The sequence below is a fragment of the Macaca nemestrina genome, chromosome 4, assembly GCF_043159975.1.
Source record: "Macaca nemestrina isolate mMacNem1 chromosome 4, mMacNem.hap1, whole genome shotgun sequence".
NCBI lineage: Eukaryota > Metazoa > Chordata > Mammalia > Primates > Cercopithecidae > Macaca > Macaca nemestrina.
In genome coordinates this window covers 69020422-69046330 of record NC_092128.1, presented here as the reverse complement: position 1 = coordinate 69046330, position 25909 = coordinate 69020422, and the positions used below count along the sequence as shown (strand labels likewise).

The 25909-nt window shown below is 35.0% G+C and overlaps 2 long non-coding RNA genes across 5 annotated transcripts in view; one reads left to right on the top strand and one right to left on the bottom strand.

Moving 5' to 3' along the window:
- LOC105475461 (uncharacterized) overlaps positions 1–25909 on the top strand; it is a 143351-nt gene that overhangs the window by 55453 nt on the left and 61989 nt on the right. The gene's annotated exons all lie outside the window — the stretch shown is intronic.
- Positions 1142–22538, bottom strand: LOC139362529 (uncharacterized). 2 transcript variants are annotated; one of them, XR_011621653.1, is made up of 3 exons: positions 22084–22538; positions 21272–21426; positions 1142–1372 (listed from the first exon to the last, which is right to left on the bottom strand). It is a non-coding gene; the product is annotated as an uncharacterized lncRNA (long non-coding RNA). The 2 variants fall into 2 exon arrangements; XR_011621654.1 differs by lacking the exon at positions 1142–1372 and adding an exon at positions 7853–7913.

The following is a 25909-nucleotide window of genomic DNA, read 5'->3' as shown; positions in this document are numbered from 1 at the left end:
CTATTATTTTTTATAGGAAATATGCAAATAAAAATATTGGGTAAAATATTTATGAATAATGATTTAGAATTCAGAAACTATGCCTTCTAAGTGTACTCCTGTATAATTTTTTTTAACTCTTACTTTAGGTTTTGGGTACATGTGCAGGTTTGTTATATAGGTCAATTTTTGTCATGAGGTTTTGTTGTACAGATTATTTCCTCACCCAGGTACTAAGCTGATATGCTTTGATTCCTCACTTAAATTTCATGTTGAATTGTAATCCTCAGTGTTGGGGGAGGGACCTGGTGGGAGGTGATTGGATCATGGAAACAGTTTCCCCTTGTTGTTCTTATGAATTATCATGAGATCTGGTTGTTTGAAATTATGTAGCACTTCCCCCCCACACACTTTTTTTTCTCTCTCTCTCTCTCTCTTCTACTGTCACGTGAAGACTTGCTTGCTTCCCCTAGCCCTTCTGCCATGATTGTAAGATTCCTAAGGGCTACCCAGCCATGCCTCCTGTACATGTACAGCCTGCAGAAGTGTGAGTCGATTAAACCTCTTTTCTCCATAAATTACCCAGTCTCAGGCATGTCTTTATAGCAGTATGACAAGGGACTCACACATAAGCCAAGTACCCAACAGTTATTTTTTCTAATCCTATCCCTCCTCCTACCTTCTACCCTCAAGTAGGTCCCAGTGTCTGTTGTTACTTTGTGTTCATAAATCCTCATCATTTACTTCCCACTTATAAGTGAAAACATGCACTATTTGGTTTTGTGTTCCTTCGTTAGTTTGCTAAGGATAATGGTCTCCAGCTCCATCCATGTTCCCACAGAATATATGATCTCATTCTTTTTTATGGCTGCACAGTATTGCATGGTGTATACGTACCACATTTTCTTTATCCAGTCTGTCATTGATGAGAATTTAGGCTGATTCCATGTTTTTGCTATTGTAAATAGTGCTACAATGAAAATCTGTGTGCATGTGTGTTTATAGTAGAATGATTTATATTCCTCTGAGTATATCCCCAGTAATGGGATTGCTGGGTCCAATGGTAGTTCCTTTTTAGCTCTTTGAGGAGTTCACATATTACTTTACACAATGGTTGAACTAATTTACACTCCCACCAACAGTGTATAAGTGTTCCCTTTTCTCTGCAACCTCAACAGCATCTATTATTTTTTGACTTTTTAATAATAGCCAATCTGACTAGTGTGAGATGGCATCTCGTTGTGGTTTTTATTTGCATTTCTTTTGATCAGTGATATAGAGCTTTTTTTCATATGCTTGTTGGTCATGTGTATATCTTCTTTGGAAAAGTGTCTGTTCATGTCCAGATCCAGACCTCCAAGGTCTATTCTTATTAAATAAGAAAAGGAAGCATCTGTTTAGGAGACAATAAAATGTAGTTGTTAAAGCCCCAAAAGTAACATTGCCTTGACTCAAACCTCAGCTCAACTCAGATCTGGGAAAGTTGCTAATCCTCTTCCTTTCTCTGTTTCTGCATCTGCATAGTAAGCATAATAAACAAAGTTCCTTCTATCATAGAGCTGTCGTTAGCACAGATAGTTAAGAGAGTTGCTTCCACAAAAAAATTTTAATTTAAATGTTATCCTTCACAAAATAAAATTTGAATTTAAATGTTATCTACTATTATTCCCAGGCAATTATGCTTGAAGAAAAGTGTTTGTTGCATTTATTCCAGTACATTATTGCTCATACAGTGAATTCATTTCTTTCTTCTAATATTTATTTCAGTAATTCTATTTTGTTCTTTCCCTTAAGAAAAACTCTCCCTGCCCCCCAACTTCATAAAAAATTCTTCAAAACATACATTTTTTGTAATTGTTTACTTTCATTTAGCTCCTAAGCACCTCTCCTGGGTGAATTAAAGTTGAGGAACAATAAAATAGAGATACTTTAAATAATTATAAATAAAAATGTATGTCTAGTCATGTTAAGGGCTCAGAATAATCCTTAAATATTTCTTTAAAGTCTACTTAATTTTTTTCCCACAGGTAACATGTCCTTTTCTATAAATATAAGCTTTCTGTGCTGAAGAAAATCAGGGTGTATACCTACATAAAATACTTTTCTGAACCCTAAAGCCAATTTAACATTTCATGTCACTTTTAAAGTTTTTCTCACTTCAAGTGGAGCCACTCATGTTGTCTGGGATGTTTGGTAATTGAGTTTCTCAAGGAATATGTGACACATTGTGATGTACTGTAAAAGGATTTCAGAGTTATCCATTCCCAGACCCTTCATAATCCACTAAAAATACATTTCAGTGTCCCCTGACTGTGCCTCAGGAGGCCCTACCAACCTCATATTTCTTAATCTGATCTTATTTTCTGGTCATCAATTTGATTTCTCAGCAACTGGAAGCACTAGGTCTTCTTTGAATAGCCTCATGTCTATAAATCTTTACCTCTATTTTTTCAATTTTCCTCCCAGTCTATGTTGATCTTAACCCCTAAATTTTTATCACTTGTAGCCTGAATTACAGGTGACCTTTTCAATGCTATCGGTCAAGTTTCCACTTAATAAGCCTGGAATGGCCCTTGTCATTTTAAAAAAGAAAAATGAACAGTTCTGAACGAAAAGTGTGGGATAGAAGGAACAGAAATCCACAGAGGGAAGGAGAGGGAGAGAAAAAGAGGACGGACCGAAACAGTGCTGAAAAAGTTGAGGGCCTCACTGCTTGTATATTTTCCCTTCATGTTTAATCTATTCTGCTCCCTGTTTTAAATGACAGATTGTTCACCATTTCTGGAAAAATAGGCAATTAGAATCTCATAATAAGCCACTGTGAATAAATTATATATTTTATATGGTGAATTAACCATTAGGAGAAAGAAACTCAACAATTTTACTACTGGCCTAAGTGTATCTTTTTATAATAATAAAAAATGAATCACATAATTTTGTATTTTCTCTGTAATTTTTTCTTTTTTTTTTTTTTTTGAGACGGAGTCTCGCTCTGTCACCCAGGCTGGAGTGCAGTGGCCGGATCTCAGCTCACTGCAAGCTCCGCCTCCCGGGTTCACGCCATTCTCCTGCCTCAGCCTCCCGAGTAGCTGGGACTACAGGCGCCCGCCACCTCGCCCGGCTAGTTTTTTGTATTTTTTAGTAGAGACGGGGTTTCACCATGTTCACCAGGATGGTCTCGATCTCCCGACCTCGTGATCCGCCCGTCTCGGCCTCCCAAAGTGCTGGGATTACAGGCTTGAGCCACCGCGCCCGGCCTTCTCTGTAATTTTTAAAAATACTTTTGGAAAGAATTTATGTTTAATAGTGCTTCAAAGACGGTGGATATTTCCTTTTACAAAACATTTTCTGTCTAGTCTGCAACCCTAATTGAACAGAACGAATGTAACTGTGATGCTGGAGAGCACCTGATCAACATCCATCTTATACAAACTAGGCTTTTCTTTTTAAGTGATCACCTTCTCTCCTCCTGATTCTCTGATGAATATGTCAGTTATGAAGTTCATTGTCCAACATGCATGTATATAGCAGGCATTTCAGTGAGTCTATGGCAACAATTAAAAGAATAAACCACAGATTTCACTGTCTAAAATTGGGGTCCAAAAGAAATAGACACATGGCTAAAAGGGATGTTCAGGCTGGGCAGAGTGATACTTCGACTTGTTTCTTAAACTGTTTGTTATTGTATAAACCTCCTATATAATTCAGAATATTCCAATAACTTGAAACAAAATGCTAGATTAAAATAATGACAACAAATACAATTTGGAAAGAAAACAGATTGTTGTCTGTGTGAATCAAATAGAACAAGCAATCGGATCACATATGCATCTAAAGAATTCAATTTGAATTCTTGGTCATTTTAGATAGGAAGGTTGATTTTGAACAGACTTAATGGAGTGATAAATACAGAAAAGTGATACGTATGATGTTCGTGTAAGAGCCCTAGCAATGATTCTATCCTGCCCCACCCCCACCAGTCATTACTAGATTGACTCTTTTGTGCAGTTTGGAAATGAAGTTAGTTTATGATTCTATTTATTGAGCAACTACTGTATAATCTAGGTGTAGTTAAGCCTTCTAGATTAATACAAATATATTATAAAATAGCTTTCTAACTTAAGTGCCAATTTGTAGCAGTTGTAGAGGAAAATGACATACATTCGTAAAACAATTAAATAATATGATATCTTTTCCTTTGTTAAATAGTGCAGTGTATAAAATATTAAAAAATACATTAGAGCTTCATGACGTGAAAGAAGTTAGAGCAATGTTATTCAAACCATGTTCCAAGATATCTCAGTAAGATAATCTGCAAGAAAAAATGTTCGTGGTGAAATATGGATCATGGAAAATGCTGAGTACTATAATGTCATCTTGGAAATTCTGCATGTGCATTCACATAGTAAAGGCTTTGAGAATTGCTCCAGATAGTTAATCTTTTTATATTTGTTACTTAAACTCCTGGTAGCTACCTGCTTTATATGAACTGCAAAGCAATTTTTCAATTCCAAACAAAAGTATCAATCGCTTTCTGTGATGCCTGGAATAATTAATCAAGACTACATAAGCACAAGATAGGACATATATACATACACATACACACATCAAAGAAAATGCCTATTATTAAGAACTATGAATAAAAAATACACTGCCAATTCAACCACGGTCATGCTTGCTTATCACAGGTATTTTACTTTATACTTACTGAAAGATACATTTTCAGGGAATTGTATCACATATTACTTCTGTGCTGTTATTTTATTTTATGTTATTTTTTTGAGATGGAGTCCCGCTCTGTCGCCCAGGCTGGAGTGCAGTGGCGCCATCTCGGCTCACTGCAAGCTCCGCCTCCCGGGTTCACGCCATTCTCCTGCCTCAGCCTCCCGAGTTGCTGGGACTACAGGCACCGCCACCATGCCTGGCTAGTTTTTTTTTTTTTTTTTGTATTTTCAGTAAAGATGGGGTTTCACCATGTTAGCCAGGATGGTCTCGATGTGACCTCGTGATCCGCCCACCTCAGCCTCCCAAAGCTGTGCATTTATAAAACTACAAACTATACATGAAATAAATTGGTTAAGATATTCCTGAATAATTATTTATATTTTGGGTTTGAACATTGATACCCCTTTTTACCAGGTTCACAGGGGGAAAACTGGAGAATGGAAGCTACATGTGAAGGAAGGCTAGGCAGAAAGCTTGAAGGAAATTGAATTTTGATAGTTCCTTGAGACCAATCATGGTTTGCCAACTTATGTACAAGAATAAAATAAACTGATTAGTAATTTAGGCCACCATTTGCCAGGTTGTCTGTTACTTGTAGAAAAATACAATCCTAGTGAATATACTTGCCATTCTATGTTTCATGCCCTTGCAGGAGTGTGACTTGTTCAGTGTTTCTTTCAGCTATCAAATTAAGGCAGTAAGTTAGATTTGAATGTGATGCAGGTATTCAGATACGCAAGGAAACAGTAAGCACAAGCTTTCTAGTGTGACCACCATTTTTCACACATGGATGAATATGGAGTGCAGTTAAATCAAAAGTGAGATGAGACCCTGAATCTTGAGGCCATTTTAGAAGAGTGATATGGTGCACGTAAACTTGACATTCCAAAAGAAACAATTCCATGATAACTTAGGCTCTATCTCTTGATGTCAGAGAGAGACTTAACCATCTGTCATCTCAACAAACCAGAGTGTTCAGAGAGGTAGACTTTGTATGGCCTATTTCTCTGTGCTTCTTAGCCGCCCGTTGACAGCAGCATAGGAGTGAAGGATCTTAGGGTTTCTTAAAGTTAAAATATGAAGCATCATTGCGGGAGTGTCCATCAGATTAGAGAAGCCTTAAAAAATAAAGGAAAGTGTAACTTATTTTATTGTGAGTTTAAAATGTTGAAATATTTTATATTCTCCTTCAGATGATTGCAGTCATAAAATAGCCATAATTCCTTAGAAAATTCTTATTTTTTTAGGAAATATCCTTAGAAAATGAAGAGTAATGACATACTACTTCATATTTGCACTTTTCTTTCGTAAAGGAATCTTTGGGTCCCTCATTTTTTAGGTACTACTGGGTTCAGTAACTCACTCTGTAATGTCATGTGCCTGTTTTTCTTATGGTATTTATCATATTCTAAACTCATCAGGTATATTTCTATACTTGTTTAATGTTTGTTTCTGACAACTAGAATGCTCATTTTATAAGAGCAGAAAATTCATCTAACTTGTTCATCACTGATTTCCCAAATCTTAACGTGTAGTAGGTTGAGAATGTGTTTGTTGAATAAATGAAGGTATGAATTATTAAGGAAAAATAAAAGTCAGGATTATAGTAATTTCAAGACTAAATGTACAGCTTTAAAAGTATTGTGAAATGACTTGAAACATTACCTGATATCCTGACCTGCCTGGTATTTTGAAAGCTCATAGAATCATACTGGCAAAATCAATGAAATTTTCCTGCTGAGTGACCACTGAAATCTTTGAATATGCTTTTTTTTAAAGATGTTGTAAATGTTTTAATAATACTTTCAATTCTTCTATGTAGTTTCAAGAAACTTATTAAGTTACCTGGGTTTAGTGAAGAAAAGAATATTGTTACAATGGCCAAATATATCTCAGCTGCAATGCTACATGCACAAAGAAACTTAAAGAACTACAAATGACAGTATAGCAGAAAATACTGGTTAACTGATTTTTTTTCCAAAAATGATCTGAAACCATGGACCTGTCCTTTGTAGAAGAGTCTTCAAATTCATCATACAACTTTTTAATAAAATAGTCGTATTTGAAAACCCATGCTTTTCTGACAGGTTCCAAAGTTAACGCATCTATTCAAGCTAGAATTGCAAAAATAAATGTAATTTTACTGTCTACATATAGCCCCAGATACAGAAACATTAACCAAGAAAGAATTGCTCCTTTGTTAGAAAGAAAATTGCAATTATTCATTGAAGTTAGTTAACAGAAAGTTATTTTTGTGTTCCTCTATCTAACTGAGACTTGTGACTTATATATTGATTTCTATGTGGATATTTTAGGGAAGATAATTTCTCCACTCATGCAACTTGGACTTTACATGTCCACATTAGACAATCATTTTGCAAAACAATGAGACTTTTTAAAAATGGGAATCCAAATAATTTAGCAAACTCTAATATCTGATCACTACATACTTTCTGTTATTTTTAAAGTTTCCCAACTACCACAATCATCAGCTGACAATGCTTGGAAAGATTAATATCAATTATTATTCTTTTATGAATTGCTTTTTTTGAACTTCAGTGAGTGTTAGACTTTTATATAGTGATTATAGTAAATATAAACTGTTTTTTCATGAGGTACATTTCATTGGCATCTGCTGTTTAATTATCCAATTTGCTGGATGCTGAATGGCTTAAAAATGTATTACTAACAACGGTTCTACCAATGAACCTGAAACTGTCACCATTAAAATACACCTTTGACATTGAGTTATAGCGTTTCCCTGAGTCATGTGTTAAAATCCCAGCATACAGCTTTGGGAAGCATAACCTTTTAAACTAATGTTCAGAAAATTATGGCCCACAAGCCAAACATAACCCATTGACTACTTTTGTACATAAAGCTTTAATGGAACACAGTCATGCTTATTTACTTACATATTGCTTATGGCTGCTTTAGTGTCACAAGGCAGAATTGAGTAGGTGCAAGAGAAACTGTAAGACCTAAGAGCTGAAAATACTTACTATCTGGCCCCTTACAGGAAAAAAGTTGCTGACCCTATATCCCTGCATTAAACCATTATTGCACACTATTCACAAACTTATCTCTGCTTATTAGATTCACTGTATACAATTTTGAGGAAAACAAACAGAATAGAAAAAGACAATACCTGCTTACTGTGGCACTGGATGCCACAACTGGGTATCTTGGAGAGGCACATGAGGCACTAGCTGTCTCAAAGGTAAAAGTGAGGAAGAAGAGTTGAAATCAGTAAGAGTGGACCAAAAATTAACTTCAACTACTAAATCATTTTGCCATTCACAGCCAAAAACAGAGGGGTAAAATTTGAAAAAAAAAAAAAAAAGTGAATTTTTAAATGAGTTTCTATGTGAGTCACTATAAATTTCCATGGCTGTTTAATGATTCCCTAGTTAAGCACACACTGTCTTCAAATTCAAAAACAACAGCAACAAAATATCAAACAAATTACATAATCTGGTTCTCTGCTGAATAAAATAAGATACAAAGAAACCAAAACAATTTTAAAAGAGAAATTAAACTACAGTTGTTTTACATTTAAGCCATCGTACACTTTATTAGTGTGCCCATATTTATAAAAATTTTAAGTTAAAGAACAGCTTTACTCCTACAGCATCTTAATAAGCAGTCCAAAGCATTTTAATGAGCTTATCATAAAATTCAACAATATGCAAGAGTAGCATTTTCTGATGTCATTAATATTTCTGGTATCATTTTCATGTGTAAAAACACAAGAAAAGCAAGTTCACATATGGGGTCTCACTGCAAACTCCCAAACTGAAATCCAGATATGTTAGGAATTACGTCTTTATCAGTTAATTTTTTAATTAAGAAGTTTTTTTTAAAATCAAATATGTAAAGGGAAAAAACAATTTCTTGTCTACCTCCTAGAAAAAGAAAGAAAACACTAAAACACACACACACACAACAAACCAATTATGTACGGTTTAAACATCTTTCAGATTATAGGCAAAATTTCTTGGAATTGAGTCAGACATCACACCAGATGTGTACCACTAGGACAAGTGCAGCTCCATGTGCTATGACCCAGCAGGAAGATGAAATGGCCCCGTGGTTAGCCAACAAAAGCTTCCATACAACATTTGCTTTCAGCTGAGATGGATGATTAATACAAATCAGTTTAACCTTCTACTTTAAACAACTAAAAAGCAGTTAAATATTTAACACAATGACTTTAAGGTAGTAGACACCAAGCATTGCAGAACAGTTATTCCTGAAGGGAAGAGAGGACCAATGAGATAAGCCTGTAACTGCCTTAGCTTGCTGCATTGAATGAATTTCCTTCACATAAAGCTGGCATCCTCAAAGATCTCTTTAGTGTGGCTGAGATAGCCAGGTCATAGGATTACACATATTTTGAGCTTTAGTTGATCCTGCAAAAACAGTCTTGCAAAGAACAAATTCACACTGCAAACAGCAGTATGTGAGAGTGTTTTTCATCTTTTTCATTTTAACATTTTTAGGGTATAATAGGTATGCTACCATGGTTTTGATTTGCATTTCCCTAATGACTAATATCTTCTAGGACTATTTTCAATGTGCATTGATTATTTGGATATCATTTTGGGGTGGGGGGTGTAAAAGATCATTTATATTTTTTTATTTGGTTTGACTTTTGTTTCTGATTGATTTGCAAGAATATTTGTGTGTTTTGTTTTTTCTTTGTCCTGCAAATATCTTCTCTCACTCAGAGTTGCCTTTTCACTCTTTTAATGGTGTCTTTTGATTGACAGAAGTTTGTAATTTTAATTACATTTCATTTGTTCCATGTTTATGCTGGATACTTTTTACATTCTTTTCAAGAAATATTTACTCCATAGTGATGGAGTTTTAAATAATCAACTAGACTGAAGTTAATAAGGATATATAAGATTTCAAAAACAAGTAGTAAGTTAATCTGACTCAGTGATATAAAACCCTATACCAAATGAAGAGATAACACATACTTTTTAAAAGCAGATATTCTTTGGGTCTCTTTCATAATAGCTAGGTAAGCACAGTCAATACAGATCAATATGTGCCAATATTGTTTGTACTTTCAAATACTTCTTGTAGTGCTACAAGTTTATTAGATACATATTTAAGCAAGTTATAGCACATAACATCTTCATTAAGTGTTTTGCTTATATGCAACATGGATTGTCACCTTTCTCACTGCTAGGCCTCTAATATCACCCCACATCCACCACATTAACATTGGCTGATAATCCTGCAGTTACAAAAACACCCAAACTCTCGCTGGGTTAGTGAAAATATATTTCAAGCTACTGCTACATGCCAATGCAATTAAGCATCGAGTCACAGTCATTACGAGACAGGGGATACAGGCAATATAAGCTTCATCACAACTGAGAAGATCTAGAAACACTTGTTAAATAGCATTGCTGACTACTGTGTACGTGTGACACTTGGAAAACTTTACCAAGTAATAGGTTACGTGACATATCATAAGAAATATTCAAGAAACTGGATCACATAGAATTATATGCCTAGGGGTAGTTTTTTTCGGGTTGCATCTGTTTGGTGATCTCTGACCTGCCTGTACCTGGATATGTATATCATTCTCTAGGTTTAGAAAGATTTTTGTTATTATTTCCTTGAATAAGCTTTCTAACCCTTGTTCTTTCTCAACTCCCTCTTGAAAGACAATGGCTCAGATTTGTTCTACTGGGATTATTTTCTTTTTTTTTTAATTTTTATTTATTTATTTTTTATTATACTTTAAGTTCTAGGGTACATGTGCATAACGTGCAGGTTTGTTACATATGTATACTTGTGCCATGTTGGTGTGCTGCACCCATCAACTCGTCAGCACCCATCAACTCGTCATTTACATCAGGTATAACTCCCAATGCAATCCCTCCCCCCTCCCCGCCCCCCCATCCCCATGATAGGCCCCGGTGTGTGATGTTCCCCTTCCTGAGTCCAAGTGATCTCATTGTTCAGTTCCCACCTATGAGTGAGAACATGCGGTGTTTGGTTTTCTGTTCTTGTGATAGTTTGCTAAGAATGATGGTTTCCAGCTGCATCCATGTCCCTACAAAGGACACAAACTCATCCTTTTTTATGGCGGCATAGTATTCCATGGGATATATTTTCTAGGTCTCAGAGGCATTCTTCATTCCTTTTCATTCTTTTTTTTTTTTCTCCTCTGTGTGTTTTCAAATAGTCTGTCTTCAAACTCACTATTTTTGATCAATTCTGCTGTTGAGACCTTCTGATGAGTTTTTCATTTCAGCTAATGTTTTCCTCATTTCCAAGATTCCGTTTGTTTGTTTGTTTTAATTATTTCAACCCCTTTGTTAAATCTTTCTGATAAATTGCTTTTGTGCTTTATCTTGGAATTTTCTGAGTTTCCTCAAAACTGTTATTTTGAATTATTGATCTAAGAGTTCTTATATTGCTGTCTCATTGGGTTGGTCACTGGCTCCTGCCTTTGTCCATTTGGGAGGGTTATAATTCCTTGTATACTGTTGTTTCTAATGGACACCTGTTGATGTCTTTGCACTGAAGGATTAGTTGTTTATTCCTGTTTTTCCAGTCTGGGTTAGTTTGGCCTTTCTAGTGTATGTATGTTTAGAGTATCTATGCAGTTTGACTATTGATTTCCCTTATTCCTAAGTTGCTGCCTCCTTGTTGGCACTACATTGTGCCCTAATTTCAAGTTTGCCTCAGCTTTTACCAAAGTTTGATGTGCCATTTGTGCTGAATTGGGGTTAGGGGGAGGAACCCAAAGGGGATTCCCTGGCTGTGTAGAGAGGCTGGTTAGGGGTTCATGCTGAGTGCTGCATTACCTCTTTGATTTGTCATCTCCTTTGTGTGAGCTGGAGAGCAGTGCCCATGTTTTGTGCACTGGGACTGCTAACCCCACCTCCACTGTCTATTTCCAGCAACCCTTTAGGGGTTCCTCTCCCTAAAGGCACTCAAGTTGTTTTCAGTGGGTTGAAGGAAAACCAGCTTTTCTGTGTAGGAACCCAAGATGATGGGGAAACCAGCTGTCTGCTGCAATATCACATTTCCCAGAGACAGTAACTCCAGGGGAACTTTTCTGTGAAGTGCCTGACAGTTTGTAGGAAGCATGTAACACATGGAAAAGTCCATTTCTTCTACCCTCCCCATGCAGTTTACTTCTCTGTGGCTCAGGGATTATCACAGCCTCAGTTTTGAGTTCTGGAGTACTGGTGGTGATAATTTTGACACTGGACAGGATTTTGTTTTGTTTTGTTTTCTGCGGGGAGGGTGAAACCAGATTGCTTCTATTCCACCATTTTGTTGTTTTGTTGCTGTCATTCTTGGTTTGAGACACAGTCTCGCTCTATCACTCTGGCTGGAGTGCAGTGGTGCGGCCTTAGCTCACTGCAACCTCTGCCTCCCATGATCAAGTGATTCTTGTCCCTCAGCTTCCCAAGTAGATGGGATTACAGGCATGCACCACCATGGGCAAGCTAACTTTTTTTCTTTCTGTATTTTTAGTAGAGACAGGGTTTTACCATGTTGGCCAGGCTGGTCTCGAACTCCTGGCCTCAAGTGATCTGCTGGCCTCAGTCTCTCAAAGTGCTGGCATTACAGGTGTGAGCCACCACACCGGACCCAACTCCACCATTTTGGTGACATCACTCTCTTGAGTCACATAGAAGTAATCAAAGTTTAGAAATTAATAGAAATTGAACACACACTTCCCAATACATTTGGGTTAAAATATAATCAGGTACAATCTTCCAAAAAATTCACAGACCAAATAAGGAGTTATATTGATAATAGAGATTAAAATACATTTTGAACTAATAACAGTGAAAATACAATGTGTCCAAACTTGTTAAATGTGTATAAAGCAATAGTTTCAAAAAACTGGCATGAAATGCTTACATTAGAAAAAAGTAAATATTGAAGATTTTTTGAAGTTTTCCAACTCAAGAAATTAGAAGAAAATAGAGAAGGTAAAGAAGGTAAACAAATAACATTAAAGAGCAAGAGGTAATTAAATAGAAACTTTAAAATAGAGATTAAAAACACCAAAATATTTTATTTTAAAATAACTCAAAATGTTGGCAAAATTGAGCAAGTAACAAGGTTAATTAGTAACTGAATAATTATAAGTAATTTCATAAGTGTGAAAAGCAAAATTGAAAATTTGTAGAAAAAACAGAGGTGAAGAATATTCATTTGATGTTAGGGGAGATAAATAATTTTTAAACAAATAACAGGAAAAACAAACCAAATTTAAAAAGATTTACAACTAAGACTACATTAAAATGAAAACTTTTATATGATGTAATGCACAATTAAAGTGAAAAGAAAAGCTGAAAAGCACAATACTAAAAAAGAATTAGTTTCAATAATTTACAGATCCCTTTGGAATCAGTAAGAAAAATAAAAACAACCCAAGGAAAAACTGGGCAAAATTATGAAAATGTGATGCACATAGGAGAAAACTAAATTCCATAATACTCAAAAAGATGTTAAACCTCAGCAGTAATCATGTAAATGTAATTAAAAACTAAAATGGAATACAATTTCATATTATCTCGAAGGCAAGGTGTACTAGATCCAATAACACTAAGGGAGATTATGGGTAAAGAAGAACCAAGCAATTACATTAAGTATGAATCATGAAGAACCTCCTGTACAAATGCTCAAGCTTACAAATAGAAACAAGATCATTACCAAATTAGTTTGTAATAGAATAAAATCAAAAAGACATATGCATGAAAATGGGTAAATATGTTATGAAATACTCTATGAAAATGGACAAATAAACATGCCACAAACTACTACATAATAATTAAAATAGATTAATTATAACCACTGGAACAAACATGAATAGAACTCAAAAAAATTTATGTAAAAATAAAAAAGAAGAACGTGATACTAATATGTTAAAATATATGCATAAACTCTTTAAACCATACTCTATATTGTTTATGGATACATACAAATCTGGTAAAACACAAAAGCATGCCTGGGAATGATAGTACCATTTTTAGGGTGGAACTTAAGTTGAAGGCAATCATATGAAGGGTTGGAAAGCTGACCCTAGCATTTCTAAGATTTTATTTAAAAGAAAAATAGAGATATGAATCAAATATGGCAGTGTTATAATTTATTCACTCTCAGTGGTATTTACTAGATGTTAGTTTTATTATTTTCATATTGTATATATTTTATAGTTAAAAATATTAAATATTAGTTCATGATAAAAATCAGAATTAATGATAAAATACATGTCAAAAATTTTCATCCTATTATTCAATCTCATTCTTGGCGACTTATATTCTAAAAATATTTATCAGAAAAAAAGAAGCAAAGCATGAAGAGAATATATATGTATTTCTTGAAAGTTCAAATGTAGCAGCATAAATTTTAAGCCACCTATTTGTTCCACAGAAGAGAAACAATTAACTAAATTATGATACAGGTATATAAATATAATGGATCATTGTACACTCTGTTTTGTTAAAGCAATGTGAAAATAGAAAATATTTAACACATAATCCTTTTAGCTTGAATTTTACTTTTTTCTATGGATATATGATACTTGTACATGTTTATGGGGGTACATGTGATATTGTGTTACATGTGTATAATGTATAATGATCAAGTCAGGGTACTTAGGATAACAGTCATCTTGAGCATTTATCATTTCTATGTGTTGGGAACATTTAAAATCTCTTCTAGCTATTTTGAAATGTGTAATATGTTGTAATTATAGTTATCCTGTTGTACTATTGAACATTAGAACTTATTCCTTCTATTTAACTGTATGTCTGCATCCACTTTCCTACATTTTTTCATCCCCCCATCACCACACCCCTTCTATCCGCAGGTAAATGTCACTCTACACTTTACCTCCATGAGAACAAACTTTTTTAGTTCTCACATATGAGTGAGAACAAGCAATATTTGTCTTCTATGCCTGGAATGTTTTACTAAACACAATGACCTCCAGTTCTGTTCCTATTACTGCAAATCACTGGATTTCATTCTTTTTATGGCCAAATAATATTCCATTGTAAATATATGCCACATTTTCTTTATTCATTCATCTGATGATGGACACTTAAGTAGATTCCATATCTTTGCTGTTATGAATAGTGCTGCAAGAAACATGGGAGTGCCTGTAGCTCTTTGATGCACTGACTTCACTTCCTTTGGATAAACACCCAGTAGTGGGATTGTTGGATCATATGGTAGTTTCATTTGTAGTTTTTTGAGAAATCTCTGTACTGTTTTCCATAATAGTTGTGTTTACATTCCCATCAACAGTGCATAAGAGTTCCTTTTTCTCTGTATTCTTGCTGGCATCTGTTTTTTTTAATTTTTCTGATAATAGCCATTCTAACTGCAGTGAAATGCTATCTCATTGTGGTTTTGATTTGCATTTCCCTGATGATTAGTGATGCTGATCATTTTTTCATGTGCTTGTTGGCCATTTGTATGTCTTCTTTTAAGCAATTCTTATTGAAACCCTTTGCCCGCTTTTTAATGGGATTATTTACTTTTTTTGCTGTTGCGTTGTTTGAGTTCCTTGTATATTCTGGATATAGTCCCTTGTTGGATGAATATAATCTTACTAAAAGTATAAAATGTTGTGATTGCAACTATATGAAGCTATAAATCCATGTAGACAAAATGAAAACCATTGTGTTTTAATTCAGAAGTAATCAGTTAAAAATCATTTGACAATTAATACTTGAGAATGTAGGGAAATTATAAAGCAGATACACATGATACAAAAACAGACAAAAATATCAACATTACAGTGGAATATGGGTCTTTGTTCTGAGTGGCACCAATCAAATTTTGGAAATGGATTCTGATGCTTTGCTTCTCTAAATTTTGATTCTAGCAGAAAAAAAAAAATGAAGCAAAGTTCTTATCAGCTATTATTTGGTAATTATTTTATGGTTACAGGAAATGTAATGATTGCCAGGAAATACCCTGCAACTACAAATGAAGGCAAATGGAATACTCGTTGCAGGGAAATGACAATCCAGTGTTCAGAGATGGAAATGAGGAAGTGTTTGAATTCCAAAGCTGATCTAGTCCCGAGGCGTAATACACATTGAGGTCTGGTGGCAAAATCTGCCATAAAATTTGCTGCCACTCTCTCGCACGGTTTGTTCCACAAACCGTATTGAGGCTTCTTTATTCTAGACTTTCCATTGTAAACATAATTGCCCAATAATATAATAATCTTTACCTTCCTACAGGAAGAACAAGTTATTTGGCTTCCTGCCCACATTCTCATTAAATGCTGAAAATTTGTCAGAGTACTCTCTGGTACAATGATTTCTATTGCTATATTCAGAGTGCCTGAAATGAAAACAAACCTTTTCTTTTAAAAAAAGACACTCAAAGGATAAAAATTAAGTTTAAAGTGGAGTTAAATTTGATACGTCTCACAGATATTTTTGTTATTTCAAATGTACAAAATATAAAAGCTGAAGAAACATCAATAAAATTAAAGAAACTATGAAATTGATTTGATTCTATACAATTCCAAGTGGTAGTTTTAAATAAGCCTTCCTGTTTCAAATAAATTGCCTTGAGCAGAGCTCTTTATGAAATAATGTGCCATTTACTAAAAGCTTGTCTTGGTGTTCTGCTCAGTTAGTGAATACCTTCCATTAAGGTTGGACCAATTACAGAGTACAAATGCTGTTTCAATTTTTTTTTTTTTATTTCCTGCAGACACAAAGGTGAAATGTCTGAGAAACTCTTTCTTAGGTAGATTGAGTTTTCATTTTGTTCCAAATGAGACTGTATAATTTCTTGGGAGCTCCCAGTTCTTAGAGAAGGGTTCTGAAGCTCATAACGCATTCATCCCTTTTCGGGCTAGAGTTGAACAAGAGATGGATTAGTTATAGGGATTTTTTACATGATATAGCAACTCTTGAACTAGTGGCATGTTGTTAGTAACAAAGAAATTTCCCAGTACAAATTGTTGGTTTTACTTCAATTTGCAAAATTAATTTATAAGTGTAGTAGGTGGCTAATGTCTACCTCTTTGCTTATTACACAGATGACACATTAATTTTTATTGATAGATTTCAGTATTGTTTTATACTAATTGCATTAGATGCTGTTGCTTTTGACGTCTCTTTGGCTACAGTCTTTCTGACCATAATATTTTATAGTATTCTCAGCATATTTTTATGGCGATTTCATGCATCCAGTGAATACCAGATTTCTATTTCCTATTTCAATACCAACTTCACCATCTTGAAATGATCAATTTTTATAAATTACATCTGAGGGGAGACAAATAAAATAATGAATAAAAGCGTCAATATGTTTAACATTCTTTAGTAGAGGTTAACATCTCTACTGAAAGGTAATAATCCCCAAGAGGTTAACATACAAATATAACTAGCACAGCAAGAGTAGAGCTACATTAAGTGAACTCTGCTACAGTTGGCTATTTTTCTACTACTGGTCTATTTTTTCACTTATTTGTGTACATACAAACTTAATGTTCTTGTCAGCAATGGATAGTTAGATGCTTAATTATTCAATACATTTCACATTTGAGTTCAAGTTAACTTGACTGCCAACTTCTAAAGATAACTTTGCAAAGGCCCTTGAGAAATATGATTTAAAATGCTGTACTGTTCTATAGGTAAAAATGTGATTTCTATTTCTCCACATCCTCTCCAGCACCTGTTGTTTCCTGACTTTTTAACGATTGCCATTCTATGGGGAGTGGGGAGGGGGGAGGGATTGCATTGGGAGTTATACCTGATGTAAATGACGAGTTGATGGGTGCAGCACACCAACATGGCACAAGTATACATATGTAACAAACCTGCACGTTATGCACATGTACCCTAGAACTTAAAGTATAATAATAAAAAAAAAACATGTGATTTCAGTCAACCTTCTCTTCCTGTTCCTAGTTAAGTAGAGTGATGGCAAAATAATCTATAATATCAGGGATATTCCTGTGTCATACAGGTTTGACTTGAAGAACACTGCATTTTCTAAAGCAAATTTATTTTCTGGTTTGGCTTGATTGGAGTTAACATTCAAATGTGTTGGTTTTCCCTTGGAGAGTGAAATCTGAAGTATGTTCCCTTGGAAAGTGGAATTTGAACTATGTTGGGTGCCAGGGTAAATGAGCCTGGAACTGCTGTATAATGTATAATGGTCAAAAAATTGATGGCCTGTATTTACTTATAATGGAAAACAAACTATATGAGTGTGGCTTTTCTAAATCTATTATGTGCAAATAATTTGTATTAATTTCATTATTCTTAATTCATTTTAAAGCACTTTTGAGGTTATCTCACTTGAACTTTTCAATAAATTAGTGAGGCTTTAACATAGATCATTATAAAAACAAATAATTTGAGAAAAATTTTAATATATATAATGGCCATAAAACATCCACTTTTTGTATATAATAATGCCACTTTTTTCTTCTAAAGAGTTATTCCAAAGATGATACTAGTAATGCTTAGCAAATTTAAAGCAGTTTTAACATTTCATGTACTCTGAGTTTTATAATTTGCATATATAGTTTGTGCTTAGTCCTACATTTGGTATAAAACTTATTTTAAATAAAAAGTATAATTAATTGATATGTGACCAATCAATTTGTGAGCCTATACATCTTCAGTTCCCCAACTTCAGAATCAATTGTTATTTTCTTGATTCTCTCTTTAAGGGCTGCCTTCAACTTTTCCTTTTTTGAGAAAATAACTTTAAAAAGAATTGAAAAGGTCTTAGAATTTAGATAAGGGCCAGGGCAAAGAAGTATCTAGGACTATGGTAAATAGTGGAATTTCTCCCATGTAATTTATACAAAAATATAAGAGGTTATACACTTGGGTTCTTCTACTTGCCTTTAGACTCTCAGTCTTTTAGGGTTATTCTTTCTTTTTTTATGATTGTCATGTTATATTCTCAGAGTATGTTCTAAACTTTGTTTTCATAGACAATTTACTTTCTCTCTGGTTTAATGATTTCTTTTATTGACATCATCATTGGTATACATCCACCTGGTGGTATTTATTAATAACATTCTGTATCTACATTATTACTTAAGTTTAAGACAGTCTTTATTCTGGGTTTTTCAATCCAGGTGAAATATTATTCTTCATTAAATTACTTCATTTTGTACATTTTAATAGAGACATGGTAGAGACCAACTACCTTGCATCGTTCAGTGCTTTTCATGTTTTGAGACAGGGTCTCATTCTATCACCCACAAGATCATGGCTCACTACAGCCTCAACTCCAGGTTCAAGTAATCCTTCCACCTCAACCTTCCAGGTAGCTGCAACTAGAGGCACATGACACCATGCCAGGTGTTTTTAAAAAATTTTTGTAGAGATGAGGTCTCACTGTGTTGCCCAGGCTGGTCTCGAACTCTTACTCTCAAGCAATCCTTCCCTCTTGGCCTTCCAAATTGCTGGGATTACAAGTATGAGACATCGTGCCAGGCTGCCTTCAATTCTTTCAATAGTGATGCTAATTTCTGCAAGTACTCAAACTATGCAATATTGCTCCTAATTTACTCTCTGTGACCAGTGAATATATAGGGAGACATTTTAGGATCTTTTATTTGACTATTCCTACCACATTCAAGTCAGCTAACCAATACAAGATACGAGAGTCCTTCCAGATGGTGGTATATGTATTCCAATTATGCATTCAAGGACAAGAGGAATACCACCATGGTTTTCCATGGACCTACTGGACCAACTGTCAGAATGACTGGAAAAACTCCATTTGTCACCTGTTATTCATAAACTCCATTCTAGCAAGAGAACTGTGAGAGGGATTTTTGTTTGCTGTTGGATTGATTGGTTTTTGTTTGAAGATTTGTTTGGTTCCATTCTATCTTTCTTGGCTCATGACAGTCTCTAGCAATCCTTAAAAACTTCAGTAATCCATTCTTCCCACTTTGCTGTTACCCTGGGAAATGCCTGTAACTCACTTTGGGGAAAACTGGAGAACTATTTCTTTCATAAATACTTATGGTGGCACAGTAGGGTCCTCCCTCAAGTGTAGTAGCCTTCCTTTCAATCACTGGGCTTTGGTCTCTAAACTGACTTAAGTATTCAAAAGAGTGGGAGCCTCTAATTTTTCACTGGAGGACTGTCAACTTTCTTCTTGCCAGACCTTGACTATTTTGTTACACAAATGGAAGGATATCCTTGCCAGATGTCTATCTGTCAAACTCCTAGGAACATAGTGATTGATTAACCATCACCTTATCTCCTGTAGGAAAAAACATTATTGCCTGAAGTAATTATGACTTCCTTGCTTCTCACAGCTATGTTCTGCTCTTCAGGCTATGCCCTCCTGGAATCCCATCATCCCTATTGATATTAAATACCCCAGTTCTGTGGCAGTCCCTTTACTGCCTCTGGACTGCAGAGGTCAGTCATCACTGAAATTCTCAAAGTTCAGATGCTTTCCTCGTCAAAGCATCCCCTACCACCTTAATTTTTAAAAAAGTATCTTCTGAACCTCCTGGACCTACAAATAGAAAGAATGATTGTTCTTAGCTATTACTGAGTAGATTCATTCTGAATTTACTCAACTACTGAAATCTGAGACTTTCTTCAAAATAATATCAAAGAATTTATATCATCTCTACATCATTTGCTCTAGATTGTGATGCCCAGGATTCAAGAAGTGATTCCAGAAAATTTTGTCCAGTTACAGATATTTTTGCCAACATTTCAATCCTAAATCATAGGTGAATACCTTCATGTGATGAATTTTTTTGTATTTAATTTCCACGTTTTTGTCTCTTGTTCTAACACCTTCAGGATCCATAACCATGCATTTCAATTTGTGTGTGCTAGTTCATATTTTCCAGGTTTCCTCTTTCTTTGATATTTAGATAATTTTTCAGCCTCTTTGGGATGTGCTAAAACCTGATTCTGGTTAGCCTGGAGACAATAGGTGGTGGTGGAGTGTAGGAGACGAGCAACATTTTATTTGATACCTACTTCAAATGAGGTCTTTGTTTGGTCTACTGGCAAAACGGAGGCTCTGATAAGTGGTAAGGAACAGCCTCTGCCAGCCAGGAGGGGTAAGAGGAACTTGGAGATTCCATGATCTTTGGCTCTTCTACTCAAATATTTCCATTCTAATCAATTTTCCTATTATGATCCTGGCATTGACATCAGACATGCTTCTGATTGCATATCTACTGAGGATCTGACACCGTTATGATCATAATCTGGAGTTAAGTTTAAGCACTGTCTGCTATGCGGCTGCAGCATATCAGAATCTCCTTTAAACTGCAGAAGATCTCTGGCTTTCACAGCATCTTTTATGCAGCTGCATCCATCCTATTATTTTATTTTGCAAGACCTATGATGTCATTAAAATAAGCATCTGAAATTACAATCTTCATAAGTATCATTGTCTCCACAGTGATCAAATGATGCACCTATTTGATTTCCCCAAGCCTTGGTCACAACTAACCACAGGCCAATGTTTAATGATTGTGGTACCACTGCATGTCAAGTTACTATCATCTTCCCTTTGTTATTGTGATCTCACTTACCAACAGACAGGCAAGTAATCCAGTAATAAAATCTCACTCTGAAGATCTGCATTTGTGGGATACCCTTGGAGAAAACTATCTTGGTCCAGATTTCTTAAAATTTACAGCCTGATTAAACACTGTGAGTGACTTTATTTGGAAATGCAGTACTTGGGCTGCAAGAATAAAGGGAGAAAAGGAAATGAAAAAGTGAGGCAAGACAGAGCAGAAGAGAAAATACAAATTGATACATTATCCAACTGACCACAGCTTCAAAAATATAACACAGCCAGTTTTGAGGTCATAAGGCTCATTTTTCAGACAGGATGTGTAAGCCCACCCCATCCTGAACAGTTTCGCAGGCAGAGAAAATGAAAGGGATTAAATGTTCATTTCTTTTTGTCTATCTCTGGTTCACTACAGTGTGTTATCTTTCCCAGGCTTCTAGGTTCTGTTACCCAGGCCTTTACTTGGGTAAACCAGATTGCATGAGGTGATTTTCTTTTTTCTTTTTTTTTTTTTTTTTTGTTGAGACAGAGTCTCGCTTTGTCGCCCAGACTGGAGTGCAGTGGCCGGATCTCAGCTCACTGCAAGCTCCGCCTCCCGGGTTCACGCCATTCTCCTGCCTCAGCCTCCCGAGTAGCTGGGACTACAGACGCCCGCCACCTCGCCCGGCTAGGTTTTTTTTGTATTTTTTAGTAGAGACGGGGTTTCACCGTGTTAGCCAGGATGGTCTCGATCTCCTGACCTTGTGATCCGCCCGTCTCGGCCTCCCAAAGTGCTGGGATTACAGGCTTGAGCCACCGCGCCCGGCCACATGAGGTGATTTTCACCTGAGTCAGGAAGAGTTAGAGGAGACGAGAGTCTCTGTGAATCTGACCAAGTTGTGCTTTGCGCATCTCACTGAGGCATGTACAAAAGAGAACACAGCAAAGTCCATCCTTCACCCTGGAAGAGACTGAGAAAGATGTTAGGAGAAAAAGTGGAGAAAGTAATCACAAGGTCACTTGGTTTGGTCCAAGATTTTGGAGACAGGCAAAACTGTGATATCTTGAGAGGCATATAAACTTGCTTCAGTTCATTATCTATTTTTGAAATCTCCTTACTTTCATTTTTAACCTCTTTTACTGTCTATATTGCTGCAAATCTTTGAATCATTTTTTAATGAAACTGGACATATAACCCAAATTCAAGGTGTCTTGCATTTGTGGGAGTTTTTTTGAGCTAACTAACATATGAACTGTTCCCAACTTTTTTTTTTTTTTATGCTGAGAACACTTAAAACCTACTCTCTTAGCAATTTTCAAGACAATACATTGATATTAACCATAGCCACCATATTGTACAATAGATTTCATGAACTTATTCCTCTTGCCTTAAATTTAAGGACTTTAAAGGACTTAAATGTTGTGTTTTTGACCAATATGTCCCTAATTCCCCTCCCCAAGATGTCTTGAATTTGGAGAAAATTATGAAGTACATTTAGAACATCTTAGTTGAAGATACCTGATATATAAGATGAAATTTCAAAGCTTAAGATCAGAGTGAAAAGTATGAATTTAAGAGTTACAAGTTGTAATATGGATATGCAACTGATAGCATAGAAAGAGAAGGGAAAACTGCCAAGGACTGAAAGTCTATATTTTAGAGTATACAGATGTATGGATTTGACAAAGGGCTTCTCATCCCACTTTCATCACCTTCCCATTAATGAAATCTAAGAGTAAAGAAGAGGCAATTTTTCAAGCTATGTAGACGTGAAGATTAGAAGTGAAACTAACATTCGACTAGCAGTTAAGGAAACACTTCCACAAAAATTATTTAATTCTTACTATGACCCTAAAAGACAAGTATTAGTGTAGTTGGTAATATGTATTTCCTCTAAAAATTTCCATTCCAACTGCCTTCTAGGTGGAGAGGTTGGAAATTTAAAAACTAACTTTCTAGATTTCCTTAATCTGGACCATTGTATATAAATTAACTTTCATAAATTAGTTATACTGGTGTGAGATTAAAAGGTCACGAATGTGACAGAGCCCATTCTCTTGGTGATATGGTTGCTGGCTAGCACAAACGTAGGGATCTGGAAATTTGGAGATAACTATAGTGACTGGTTTGATCCAGGGCCTGATGAGTAATTGGGGGTGGCAATTTTCTGACCTCAGATTTGTAGCTTTATTGGATATAGCCTAGAAATCAATAATTAAATCAATTCTTACAGATTCTATAATTTTGCTTTTCCAATTTTTCTGTACAGTCTCTATTAAATCCCTTCTGCTTGAATATTGACATAATATCTCATATTTAGTTTAACATTTTCCTATGTGGGGATAATTGTAGACACATGGAATGGTAAGAAACAATACAAAGCAAGCATTTGTACCCTTTAAACAGTCTCCCCCACCATGGTACTATCTTGCAAATTATAGTACAATATCTCGACTGGGATATGAATATTGTAAGAGTCAAGATACAGTACATTTCCATCATCACAAGGATCTCTCATTTTGCTGTTTTACAATTACACCCAATCCCCTTTCACTCTTTTTCTTAATCCCTGACAACCACTAATATGTTCCATATTTCTGTAATTTTTTCACTTCAGGAAGGTTATTGTATTCATTGGCTAGGGCTGCCATAACAAAGTACCACAGACTGGGTGGCTTAAACAAGAGAAATTTATGCCCTCATAGTTCTAGAGGCTAGAAGTCCAAGATCAAGGTGTTGGCAGGGTTGTTTTTTTCCTGAAGCCTTCTCTTTGACTGTTAGATGCCTAGTCTTGCCACTCTGTGTGTGTGTCCTAATCACCTATTATTTTAAAGACACCAGGCATATTAGATTAAGACCCACCTTAATGACCTCTTATTACCTTAATTATCTCTTTGAAGACCTTATATCCAAATATAATCACATTCTGAGGTAGAATTAAGGCTTAAGCATACAAAATTTGCAGAAACATATTCAGCCCATAACAGTTTTTAAATGAAATCATTTAGTATGAAACCTTTGGGGATTAACTGCTTTTGACTCAGCGTAATTCTCTGGAGATTCGTTGAGCTTGTTGTGTGTATCAATAGTTTGTTCTTTTTGGTGTTAAGCAGTATTTCATGATAAGGATATCCAAGTTTCCTTAACAATTCCCTCTTTGAAGATCATCTGGGTCCTTTCTAGTTTTTAACTATTTTGAATAAAACTAATAAACATTCGTGTACATGTTTTTGTATGAATTTAAGTTTTTTTTCCTATGGAAAATTGCTCAAGAATACAATTGCTGGGTTATATGGTAGTTCTATGTGAGGTTTTAAAAAAAATTTCAAAATGTTTCTTAGAGTAATTGAACCATTTATATTCTTACAAGTAATTTAGGAGTGATCTAGTTTCTCTGTGTCCTAACCAGCGTTTGGTGTTGTCACTTTTTTCTCTTAGGCATTCTGGTAGATGTGTAGTGATATCTACTGTGATTTACATTTGCATTTCCCTAAAGGCTAATGATGTTGAATAGCTTTTCATGTGCTTATTTTCCATTTCTAAATGCCTTTTGGTGAAATGCCTCTGCCTGTGATTACTCATTTTCTAATCAGATTGTTTATTTCTTTGTTGTTCAGTTTGGAGAGTTTTCATAAATTCTAGATACTTGTTCTTTGTTAGATACATTGTTTTCAAATACTTTTGCCTAGTCTATAGCTTGTCTTTTCATCCTCTTGTCAGCTTTTTGCAGACCAAAACTTTTCATTTCAATGAATTCCAACATATCAGTTTTTCCTGTAACTATCATACTTTTGGTTTAAAATATAAGAGTTCTTTGCCTAACTCTACATTCTGAAGATGTTCTTCATCCTACTCTTCGAAGAGTCTTATCATTTCGCTTTTTACATTTAAGTTTGTGATCTATTATGTGTTAATTTTTATGTACAGTGTAAGATTTGATTTTTTGGCCTATGGATTTGTGTCCAATTGCTTCACTATTATTGTTGAAAGAGTTATCTTTCCTCACTGAATTGCTTTTGCATCTTTGTAAAAAATCAGTTGGCTATATTTGTGTGGGTCTATTTCTTGGTTCTCTATTCTGTTCTGTTGATCTATATGATTATTCTTCTACCACAGTCACATACTATTGATTACTATACCTATATGTTAAATCTTGAAACCAGAGAAACAGATTCCTTCCATTTCATTCTTCTTTTTCAAAATAGTTTTAGCTATTCTATAGATCTTGTCTATATCTACAAAAAACATAGAATTTTGGTAAGAAGTTTGTTACACCTGTATATTAACTCGGCAAAAATTCATGCTTGCCATGTTAGCCTTCTAGCCCATAAATATGGTACGTCTTTCCATTTACTTAGATCTTTTTTGACTTTTTTAATAAATGATTTTTAGTTTTCAGGATACAGTTACTATAAATGGTTATTAAATATACTTGTAAGTCATTTTGATTTTTGGAAGTAATAAAATATATTGTAATTTCAATTTTGGTATCCACATGTTTGTTGCTAGTAGATAGGAATATAATTGATTTTTGAATTTTAACTTGTGTCATGTGACCTTGCTAAACTGATTAATTCTAGAATTTTATTAGATTGAATTTAAATTTTTACATTGACAGTCATGTCATCTGCAAATAAAAAGTTTCATTTTTCCTTTCTGATCTGCATGCCC